Here is a 10833-nt window from a genome sequence, read left to right as displayed (position 1 = left end):
GAATTTTGACGATTTCGTGCAGAATTCCGCTGTTTTGTTGCAATTCAGCCGTTGAATCTTGGTAAAAAGTCATGATTTTGTAGATTTTGTGCTCTTCTTTGCGAATTCAAGATAGAAAACAACGAAAATCAGCGAGAAATCGTCGATTTGCATCGAAATATGCGGTTTTCTCTAAGAATTTTGATGATTTCGTGCAGAATTCTGCTGTTTTCTTGCAATTCAGCCGTTGAATCTTGGTAAAAAGTGATGATTTTGTAGATTTCGTGCTCTTCTTTGCAAATTCATGCCAGAAAACAACGAAAATCGGCGAGAAATCGTCGTTTTGCATCGAAATATGCGGTTTTCTGTAAGAATTTTGATGATTTCGTGCAGAATTCTGCTGTTTTCTTGCAATTCAGCCGTTGAATCTTGGTAAAAAGTCATGATTTTGTAGATTTCGTGCTTTTCTTTGCGAATTCAAGCCAGAAAACAACGAAAATCGGCGAGAAATCGTCGTTTTGCATCGAAATATGCGGTTTTCTGTAAGAATTTTGATGATTTCGTGCAGAATTCTGCTGTTTTCTTGCAATTCAGCCGTTGAATTTATGTAAAAAGTCATGATTTTGTAGATTTCGTGCTCTTCTTGGCGAATTCAAGATAGAAAATAACGAAAATCGGCGAGAAATCGTTGTTTTGCATCGAAATATGCGGTTTTCTGTAAGAATTTTGATGATTTCGTGCAGAATTCTGCTGTTTTCTTGCAATTCAGCCGTTGAATCTTGGTAAAAAGTCATGATTTTGTAGATTTCGTGCTCTTCTTTGCGAATTCAAGCCAGAAAACAACGAAAATCAGCGAGAAATCGTCGTTTTGCATCGAAATATGCGATTTTCTGTAAGAATTTTGATGATTTCGTGCAGAATTCTGCTGTTTTCTTGCAATTCAGCCGTTGAATCTTGGTAATAAGTCATGATTTTGTAGATTTCGTGCTATTCTTTGCGAATTCAAGCCAGAAAACAACAAAAATCGGCGAGAAATCGTTGTTTTGCATCGAAATATGCGGTTTTCTGTAAGAATTTTGATGATTTCGTGCAGAATTCTGCTGTTTTCTTGCAATTCAGCCGTTGAATCTTCGTAAAAAGTCATGATTTTGTAGATTTCGTGCTCTTCTTTGCGAATTCAAGCCAGAAAACAACGAAAATCGGCGAGAAATCGTCGTTTTGCATCGAAATATGCGATTTTCTGTAAGAATTTTGATGATTTCGTGCAGAATTCTGCTGTTTTCTTGCAATTCAGCCGTTGAATCTTAGTAATAAGTCATGATTTTGTAGATTTCGTGCTCTTCTTTGCGAATTCAAGCCAGAAAACAACGAAAATCAGCGAGAAATAATCGTTTTGCATCGAAATATGCGGTTTTCTGTAAGAATTTTGATGATTTCGTGCAGAATTCTGCTGTTTTCTTGCAATTCAGCCGTTGAATCTTGGTAAAAAGTCATGATTTTGTAGATTTCGTGCTCTTCTTTGCGAATTTAAGCCAGAAAACCACGAAAATCGGCGAGAAATCGTCGTTTTGCATCGAAATATGCGGTTTTCTCTAAGAATTTTGATGATTTCGTGCAGAATTCTGCTGTTTTCTTGCAATTCAGCCGTTGAATCTTGGTAAAAAGTCATGATTTTGTAGATTTCGTGCTCTTCTTTGCGAATTCAAGCCAGAAAACAACGAAAATCGGCGAGAAATCGTCGTTTTGTATCGAAAAATGCGGTTTTCTGTAAGAATTTTGATGATTTCGTGCAGAATTCTGCTGTTTTCTTGCAATTCAGCCGTTGAATCTTGGTAAAAAGTCATGATTTTGTAGATTTCGTGCTCTTCTTCGCAAATTCAAGCCAGAAAACAACGAAAATCGGCGAGAAATCGTCGTTTTGCATCGAAAAATGCGGTTTTCTGTAAGAATTTTGATGATTTCGTGCAGAATTCTGCTGTTTTCTTGCAATTCAGCCGTTGAATCTTGGTAAAAAGTCATGATTTTGTAGATTTCGTGCTCTTCTTTGCGAATTTAAGCCAGAAAACCACGAAAGTCGGCGAGAAATCGTCGTTTTGCATCGAAATATGCGGTTTTCTCTAAGAATTTTGAAGATTTCGTGCAGAATTCTGCTGTTTTCTTGCAATTCAGCCGTTGAATCATTGTAAAAAGTGATGATTTTGTAGATTTCGTGCTCTTCTTTGCGAATTCAAGCCAGAAAACAACGAAAATCGGCGAGAAATCGTCGTTTTGCATCGAAATATGCGATTTTCTGTAAGAATTTTGATGATTTCGTGCAGAATTCTGCTGTTTTCTTGCAATTCAGCCGTTGAATCTTGGTAATAAGTCATGATTTTGTAGATTTCGTGCTCTTCTTTGCAAATTCAAGCCAGAAAACAACGAAAATCGGCGAGAAATAATCGTTTTGCATCGAAATATGCGGTTTTCTGTAAGAATTTTGATGATTTCGTGCAGAATTCTGCTGTTTTCTTGCAATTCAGCCGTTGAATCTTGGTAAAAAGTCATGATTTTGTATATTTCGTGCTCTTCTTTGCGAATTTAAGCCAGAAAACCACGAAAATCGGCGAGAAATCGTCGTTTTGCATCGAAATATACGGTTTTCTCTAAGAATTTTGATGATTTCGTGCAGAATTCTGCTGTTTTCTTGCAATTCAGCCGTTGAATCATTGTAAATAGTGATGATTTTGTAGATTTCGTGCTCTTCTTTGCGAATTCAAGCCAGAAAACAACGAAAATCGTCGAGAAATCGTCGTTTTGCATCGAAATATGCGGTTTTCTCTAAGAATTTTGACGATTTCGTGCAGAATTCGGCTGTTTTCTTGCAATTCAGCCGTTGAATTTTGGTAAAATGTCATGATTTTGTAGATTTCGTGCTCTTCTTTGCGAATTCAAGATAGAAAACAACGAAAATCAGCGAGAAATGTTTTGCATCGAAATATGCGGTTTTCTCTAAGAATTTTGATGATTTCGTGCAGAATTCTGCTGTTTTCTTGCAATTCAGCCGTTGAATCTTGGTAAAAAGTCATGATTTTGTAGATTTTGTGCTCTTCTTTGCGAATTCATGCCAGAAAACAACGAAAATCGGCGAGAAATCGTCGTTCTGCATCGAAATATGCGGTTTTCTGTAAGAATTTTGATGATTTCGTGCAGAATTCTGCTGTTTTCTTGCAATTCAGCCGTTGAATCTAGGTAAAAAGTCATGATTTTGTAGATTTCGTGCTCTTCTTGGCGAATTCAAGATAGAAAACAACGAAAATCGGCGAGAAATCGTTGTTTTGCATCGAAATATGCAGTTTTCTCTAAGAATTTTGATGATTTCGTGCAGAATTCTGCTGTTTTCTTGCAATTCAGCCGTTGAATCTTGGTAAAAAGTGATGATTTTGTAGATTTCGTGCTCTTCTTTGCAAATTCAAGCCAGAAAACAACGAAAATCGGCGAGAAATCGTCGTTTTGCATCGAAATATGCGGTTTTCTCTAAGAATTTTGACGATTTCGTGCAGAATTCTGCTGTTTTCTTGCAATTCAGCCGTAGAATCTTGGTAAAAAGTGATGATTTTGTAGATTTCGTGCTCTTCTTTGCGAATTCAAGCCAGAAAACAACGAAAATCGGCGAGAAATCGTTGTTTTGCATCGAAATATGCGGTTTTCTGTAAGAATTTTGATGATTTCGTGCAGAATTCTGCTGTTTTCTTGCAATTCAGCCGTTGAATCTTGGTAAAAAGTGATGATTTTGTAGATTTCGTGCTCTTCTTTGCAAATTCAAGCCAGAAAACAACGAAAATTTGCGAGAAATCGTCGTTTTGCATCGAAATATGCGGTTTTCTCTAAGAATTTTGACGATTTCGTGCAGAATTCTGCTGTTTTCTTGCAATTCAGCCGTAGAATCTTGGTAAAAAGTCATGATTTTGTAGATTTCGTGCTCTTCTTTGCGAATTCAAGATAGAAAACAACGAAAATCAGCGAGAAATCGTCGTTTTGCATCGAAATATGCGGTTTTCTCTAAGAATTTTGATGATTTCGTGCAGAATTCTGCTGTTTTCTTGCAATTCAGCCGTAGAATCTTGGTAAAAAGTGATGATTTTGTAGATTTCGTGCTCTTCTTTGCGAATTCAAGCCAGAAAACAACGAAAATCGGCGAGAAATCGTTGTTTTGCATCGAAATATGCGGTTTTCTGTAAGAATTTTGATGATTTCGTGCAGAATTCTGCTGTTTTCTTGCAATTCAGCAGTTGAATCTTGGTAAAAAGTCATGATTTTGTAGATTTCGTGCTCTTCTTTGCGAATTCAAGCCAGAAAACAACGAAAATCGGCGAGAAATCGTCGTTTTGCATCGAAATATGCGGTTTTCTGTAAGAATTTTGATGATTTCGTGCAGAATTCTGCTGTTTTCTTGCAATTCAGCCGTTGAATCTAGGTAAAATGTCATGATTTTGTAGATTTCGTGCTCTTCTTGGCGAATTCAAGATAGAAAACAACGAAAATCGGCGAGAAATCGTTGTTTTGCATCGAAATATGCGGTTTTCTGTAAGAATTTTGATGATTTCGTGCAGAATTCTGCTGTTTTCTTGCAATTCAGCCGTTGAATCTATGTAAAAAGTCATGATTTTGTAGATTTCGTGCTCTTCTTGGCGAATTCTAGATAGAAAACAACGAAAATCGGCGAGAAATCGTTGTTTTGCATCGAAATATGCAGTTTTCTCTAAGAATTTTGATGATTTCGTGCAGAATTCTGCTGTTTTCTTGCAATTCAGCCGTTGAATCTTGGTAAAAAGTGATGATTTTGTAGATTTCGTGCTCTTCATTGCGAATTCAAGCCAGAAAACAACGAAAATCGGCGAGAAATCGTCGTTTTGCATCAAAATATGCGGTTTTCGCTAAGAATTTTGACGATTTCGTGCAGAATTCTGCTGTTTTCTTGCAATTCAGCCGTTGAATCTTGGTAAAAAGTCATGATTTTGTAGATTTCGTGCTCTTCTTTGCGAATTCAAGATAGAAAACAACGAAAATCAGCGAGAAATCGTCGTTTTGCATCGAAATATGCGGTTTTCTGTATGAATTTTGATGATTTCGTGCAGAATTCTGCTGTTTTCTTGCAATTCAGCCGTAGAATCTTGGTAAAAAGTGATGATTTTGTAGATTTCGTGCTCTTCTTTGCGAATTCAAGCCAGAAAACAACGAAAATCGGCGAGAAATCGTTGTTTTGCATCGAAATATGCGGTTTTCTGTAAGAATTTTGATGATTTCGTGCAGAATTCTGCTGTTTTCTTGCAATTCAGCAGTTGAATCTTGGTAAAAAGTCATGATTTTGTAGATTTCGTGCTCTTCTTTGCGAATTCAAGCCAGAAAACAACGAAAATCGGCGAGAAATCGTCGTTTTGCCTCGAAATATGCGGTTTTCTCTAAGAATTTTGATGATTTCGTGCAGAATTCTGCTGTTTTCTTGCAATTCAGCCGTTGAATCTTGGTAAAAAGTCATGATTTTGTAGATTTCGTGCTCTTCTTGGCGAATTCAAGATAGAAAACAACGAAAATCGGCGAGAAATCGTTGTTTTGCATCGAAATATGCAGTATTCTCTAAGAATTTTGATGATTTCGTGCAGAATTCCGCTGTTTTCTTGCAATTCAGCCGTTGAATCTTGGTAAAAAGTCATGATTTTGTTGATTTCGTGCTCTTCTTTGCGAATTCAAGATAGAAAACAACGAAAATCAGCGAGAAATCGTCGATTTGCATCGAAATATGCGGTTTTCTCTAAGAATTTTGATGATTTCGTGCAGAATTCTGCTCTTCTTTGCGAATTCAAGCCAGAAAACAACGAAAATCGGCGAGAAATCGTCGTTTTGCATCGAAATATGCGGTTTTCGCTAAGAATTTTGACGATTTCGTGCAGAATTCTGCTGTTTTCTTGCAATTCAGCCGTTGAATCTTGGTAAAAAGTCATGATTTTGTAGATTTCGTGCTCTTCTTTGCGAATTCAAGATAGAAAACAACGAAAATCAGCGAGAAATCGTCGTTTTGCATCGAAATATGCGGTTTTCTGTATGAATTTTGATGATTTCGTGCAGAATTCTGCTGTTTTCTTGCAATTCAGCCGTTGAATCTAGGTAAAAAGTCATGATTTTGTAGATTTCGTGCTCTTCTTGGCAAATTCAAGATAGAAAACAACGAAAATCGGCGAGAAATCGTTGTTTTGCATCGAAATATGCAGTTTTCTCTAAGAATTTTGATGATTTCGTGCAGAATTCTGCTGTTTTCTTGCAATTCAGCCGTTGAATCTTGGTAAAAAGTCATGATTTTGTAGATTTCGTGCTCTTCTTTGCGAATTCAAGCCAAAAAACAACGAAAATCGGCGAGAAATCGTCGTTTTGCATCGAAATATGCGGTTTTCTGTAAGAATTTTGATGATTTCGTGCAGATTTCTGCTCTTTTCTTGCAATTCAGCCGTTGAATCTAGGTAAAATGTCATGATTTTGTAGATTTCGTGCTCTTCTTGGCGAATTCAAGATAGAATACAACGAAAATCGGCGAGAAATCGTCGTTTTGCATCGAAATATGCGGTTTTCTGTAAGAATTTTGATGATTTCGTGCAAAATTCTGCTGTTTTCTTGCAATTCAGTCGTTGAATCTTGGTAAAAAGTGATGATTTTGTAGATTTCGTGTTCTTCTTTGCGAATTCAAGCCAGAAAACAACGAAAATCGGCGAGAAATCGTCGTTTTGCATCGAAATATGCGGTTTTCTCTAAGAAATTTGATGATTTCGTGCAGAATTCTGCTGTTTTCTTGCAATTCAGCCGTTGAATCTTGGTAAAAAGTGATGATTTTGTAGATTTCGTGCTCTTCTTTGCGAATTCAAGCCAGAAAACAACGAAAATCGGCGAGAAATCGTCGTTTTGCATCGAAATATGCGGTTTTCTCTAAGAATTTTGATGATTTCGTGCAGAATTCTGCTGTTTTCTTGCAATTCAGCCGTAGAATCTTGGTAAAAAGTGAGGATTTTGTAGATTTCGTGCTCTTCTTTGCAAATTCAAGCCAGAAAACAACGAAAATCGGCGAGAAATCGTTGTTTTGCATCGAAATATGCGGTTTTCTGTGAGAATTTTGATGATTTCGTGCAGAATTCTGCTGTTTTCTTGCAATTCAGCCGTTGAATCTTGGTAAAAAGTCATGATTTTGTAGATTTCGTGCTCTTCTTTGCGAATTCAAGCCAGAAAACAACGAAAATCGGCGAGAAATCGTCGTTTTGCATCGAAATATGCGGTTTTCTGTAAGAATTTTGATGATTTCGTGCAGAATTCTGCTGTTTTCTTGCAATTCAGCCGTTGAATCTTGGTAAAAAGTGATGATTTTGTAGATTTCGTGCTCTTCTTTGCGAATTCAAGCCAGAAAACAACGAAAATTGGCGAGAAATCGTCGTTTTGCATCGAAATATGCGGTTTTCTGTAAGAATTTTGATGATATCGTGCAGAATTCTGCTGTTTTCTTGCAATTCAGCCGTTGAATCTAGGTAAAATGTCATGATTTTGTAGATTTCGTGCTCTTTTTGGCGAATTCAAGATAGAAAACAACGAAAATCGGCGAGAAATCGTTGTTTTGCATCGAAATATGCGGTTTTCTGTAAGAATTTTGATGATTTCGTGCAGAATTCTGCTGTTTTCTTGCAATTCAGCCGTTGAATCTATGTAAAAAGTCATGATTTTGTAGATTTCGTGCTCTTCTTGGCGAATTCAAGATAGAAAACAACGAAAATCGGCGCGAAATCGTTGTTTTGCATCGAAATATGCAGTTTTCTCTAAGAATTTTGATGATTTCGTGCAGAATTCTGCTGTTTTCTTGCAATTCAGCCGTTGAATCTTGGTAAAAAGTGATGATTTTGTAGATTTCGTGCTCTTCTTTGCGAATTCAAGCCAGAAAACAACGAAAATCGGCGAGAAATCGTCGTTTTGCATCAAAATATGCGGTTTTCTCTAAGAATATTGACGATTTCGTGCAGAATTCTGCTGTTTTCTTGCAATTCAGCCGTTGAATCTTGGTAAAAAGTCATGATTTTGTAGATTTCGTGCTCTTCTTTGCGAATTCAAGATAGAAAACAACGAAAATCAGCGAGAAATCGTCGTTTTGCATCAAAATATGCGGTTTTCTGTATGAATTTTGATGATTTCGTGCAGAATTCTGCTGTTTTCTTGCAATTCAGCCGTTGAATCTAGGTAAAAAGTCATGATTTTGTAGATTTCGTGCTCTTCTTGGCAAATTCAAGATAGAAAACAACGAAAATCGGCGAGAAATCGTTGTTTTGCATCGAAATATGCAGTTTTCTCTAAGAATTTTGATGATTTCGTGCAGAATTCTGCTGTTTTCTTGCAATTCAGTCGTTGAATCTTGGTAAAAAGTCATGATTTTGTAGATTTCGTGCTCTTCTTTGCGAATTCAAGCCAAAAAACAACGAAAATCGGCGAGAAATCGTCGTTTTACATCGAAATATGCGGTTTTCTGTAAGAATTTTGATGATTTCGTGCAGAATTCTGCTGTTTTCTTGCAATTCAGCCGTAGAATCTTGGTAAAAAGTCATGATTTTGTGGATTTCGTGCTCTTCTTTGCGAATTCAAGCCAGAAAACAACGAAAATCGGCGAGACATCGTCGTTTTGCATCGAAATAAGCGGTTTTCTGTAAGAATTTTGATGATTTCGTGCAGAATTCTGCTGTTTTCTTGCAATTCAGCCGTAGAATCTTGGTAAAAAGTGATGATTTTGTAGATTTCGTGCTCTTCTTTGCGAATTCAAGCCAGAAAACAACGAAAATCGGCGAGAAATCGTCGTTTTGCATCGAAATATGCGGTTTTCTGTAAGAATTTTGATGATTTCGTGCAGAATTCTGCTGTTTTCTTGCAATTCAGCCGTTGAATCTTGGTAAAAAGTCATGATTTTGTAGATTTCGTGCTCTTCTTTGCGAATTCAAGCCAGAAAACAACGAAAATTGGCGAGAAATCGTCGTTTTGCATCGAAATATGCGGTTTTCTGTAAGAATTTTGATGATTTCGTGCAGAATTCTGCTGTTTTCTTGCAATTCAGCCGTTGAATCTAGGTAAAATGTCATGATTTTGTAGATTTCGTGCTCTTCTTGGCGAATTCAAGATAGAATACAACGAAAATCGGCGAGAAATCGTTGTTTTGCATCGAAATATGCGGTTTTCTGTAAGAATTTTGATGATTTCGTGCAGAATTCTGCTGTTTTCTTGCAATTCAGCCGTTGAATCTATGTAAAAAGTCATGATTTTGTAGATTTCGTGCTCTTCTTGGCGAATTCAAGATAGAAAACAACGAAAATCGGCGAGAAATCGTTGTTTTGCATCGAAATATGCAGTTTTCTCTAAGAATTTTGATGATTTCGTGCAGAATTCTGCTGTTTTCTTGCAATTCAGCCGTTGAATCTTGGTAAAAAGTGATGATTTTGTAGATTTCGTGCTCTTCTTTGCGAATTCAAGCCAGAAAACAACGAAAATCGGCGAGAAATCGTCGTTTTGCATCAAAATATGCGGTTTTCTCTAAGAATTTTGACGATTTCGTGCAGAATTCTGCTGTTTTCTTGCAATTCAGCCGTTGAATCTTGGTAAAAAGTCATGATTTTGTAGATTTCGTGCTCTTCTTTGCGAATTCAAGATAGAAAACAACGAAAATCAGCGAGAAATCGTCGTTTTGCATCGAAATATGCGGTTTTCTGTATGAATTTTGATGATTTCGTGCAGAATTCTGCTGTTTTCTTGCAATTCAGCCGTTGAATCTAGGTAAAAAGTCATGATTTTGTAGATTTCGTGCTCTTCTTGGCAAATTCAAGATAGAAAACAACGAAAATCGGCGAGAAATCGTTGTTTTGCATCGAAATATGCAGTTTTCTCTAAGAATTTTGATGATTTCGTGCAGAATTCTGCTGTTTTCTTGCAATTCAGCCGTTGAATCTTGGTAAAAAGTCATGATTTTGTAGATTTCGTGCTCTTCTTTGCGAATTCAAGCCAGAAAACAACGAAAATCGGCGAGAAATCGTCGTTTTGCATCGAAATATGCGGTTTTCTGTAAGAATTTTGATGATTTCGTGCAGAATTCTGCTGTTTTCTTGCAATTCAGCCGTAGAATCTTGGTAAAAAGTCATGATTTTGTAGATTTCGTGCTCTTCTTTGCGAATTCAAGCCAGAAAACAACGAAAATTGGCGAGAAATCGTCGTTTTGCATCGAAATATGCGGTTTTCTGTAAGAATTTTGATGATTTCGTGCAGAATTCCGCTGTTTTCTTGCAATTCAGCCGTTGAATCTAGGTAAAATGTCATGATTTTGTAGATTTCGTGCTCTTCTTGGCGAATTCAAGATAGAATACAACGAAAATCGGCGAGAAATCGTTGTTTTGCATCGAAATATGCGGTTTTCTGTAAGAATTTTGATGATTTCGTGCAGAATTCTGCTGTTTTCTTGCAATTCAGCCGTTGAATCTATGTAAAAAGTCATGATTTTGTAGATTTCGTGCTCTTCTTGGCGAATTCAAGATAGAAAACAACGAAAATCGGCGAGAAATCGTTGTTTTGCATCGAAATATGCAGTTTTCTCTAAGAATTTTGATGATTTCGTGCAGAATTCTGCTGTTTTCTTGCAATTCAGCCGTTGAATCTTGGTAAAAAGTGATGATTTTGTAGATTTCGTGCTCTTCTTTGCGAATTCAAGCCAGAAAACAACGAAAATCGGCGAGAAATCGTCGTTTTGCATCAAAATATGCGGTTTTCTCTAAGAATTTTGACGATTTCGTGCAGAATTCTGCTGTTTTCTTGCAATTCAGC

Source organism: Gnatocerus cornutus, unplaced genomic scaffold (genome assembly GCF_029298725.1).
Source record: "Gnatocerus cornutus isolate USDA-ARS CGAHR unplaced genomic scaffold, icGnaCorn1.1 ctg00000104.1, whole genome shotgun sequence".
NCBI classification, from domain to species: Eukaryota; Metazoa; Arthropoda; class Insecta; order Coleoptera; family Tenebrionidae; genus Gnatocerus; species Gnatocerus cornutus.
This window is presented reverse-complemented; position numbering follows the sequence as displayed.